Below are 1294 nucleotides of genomic sequence, written 5' to 3' on the forward strand. Positions count from 1 at the left end.
GAAGCTAGACACTTCTTACATGGCCAGTCCCCAGCAGATCTCTGGCCGTCGCCAGAGAAGCCTATGTCATGAACTTGAACTGCCTGATCTCTCTCAGTGCAGGCTCAGTCTCTGTCCCCAGGAAGTACAAAGAATTCCTCTAATCCTCCCCTCTGTGAAGTCTAGCTGGGGACAAACCGCTACATTTCTTATGCTTCAAGATTCCCATCCTGGGGTACAAGTCTCTCCTGAGCTATGTCTCCACCCTCTCAAACCGCCACCCCACAAACGTGGATCAGCTGATGCAGTTTGTCGAGCCAAGTCAGCAGTTTGTAAAGGACTCAATTCGGCTGCTTAAAAGATGCACCAAACCCCACAGAAAAGAAGATCGCCATGGCCACAACGAAAGGATTCGCTATCATGGGGATTCACTGGCTTCTTTGGGGAACTGATCTATATTCCTGTTAATAACATTATTGTGGGTGGCTGAGTCCTTTCTCATCCTGGGACTAGTGAACCAATGAGGGGGTGACAAGCTCATGAAGTAAAACGTTGCCTGGGGGGGATTCCCATCATTTATTGGGTGATACGGATGATCACCCTGGTTCCCATTACTGTTACGTCTTGACCAGATACAAATGCCCATTTGGGAATGGGATTTTATAAAAGCTTCTATTTAAATGTGCTGTTGAATATTTGATGTTGTCTCTGGTGAAGCAACAGTTCTTTATTTGTGACTACTTTAAAGTCAAGTTTTAAAGAATCCAGTTTCTTCTAATTGAAGTGCCATTTTCAGCCACAAATCCGAATCGACCAGAACATAATTAGAGAAAATGTGCTATTGAATTGCATTTCCAAGAATGTCCACACATAATCAGATGGCCTTTAGCAAAGGCTGGTAGGTATATTTAGATGATTTTTCCTTCAATTGAAACTTGATCAGTTTCTCTGCTGTGAACAGGTCGCTTCATCTCAGAGAAACCACCTCACAGTTCCAGCCTCCCAGAATCTGACAGTCGTCACCCTCCTCAGGAGTATCATTTAGATGTGATGCATCTTGGGAAGGCGTCACCAGCTGCGGAGGGGAAAGCCTGCCCCATGCCCCTTAAGTGCTAGTTCTGCTAGCATCTCTTCTGAAGGGCTGTGTTAATGTTTAGGAGCCCAGATGTGCTTTTTCCGTGCTCTTCTCCAAGCGCCCTCCGTAGGAACTTCAAGCATTAGCATTTCAGGCATTCGGAGGTCTGCTCTTGGCTGGTGAATGTGAGGGGCAGTGAAGGAGTTGGGTGGGACATTGCTGAGGAACTCAAGCTCTCCT

General features: G+C 46.4%; 1 pseudogene; it reads left to right on the forward strand.

The window, feature by feature from the left end:
• Positions 1–275: 275 nt before the first annotated feature.
• LOC148003765 (protein transport protein Sec61 subunit gamma pseudogene) lies at positions 276–612 on the forward strand (annotated as a pseudogene).
• Positions 613–1294: the final 682 nt, after the last annotated feature.

The sequence above is a fragment of the Rattus norvegicus genome, chromosome 9 (genome assembly GCF_021556685.1).
Source record: "Rattus norvegicus strain SHRSP/BbbUtx chromosome 9, alternate assembly SHRSP_T2T, whole genome shotgun sequence".
NCBI lineage: Eukaryota > Metazoa > Chordata > Mammalia > Rodentia > Muridae > Rattus > Rattus norvegicus.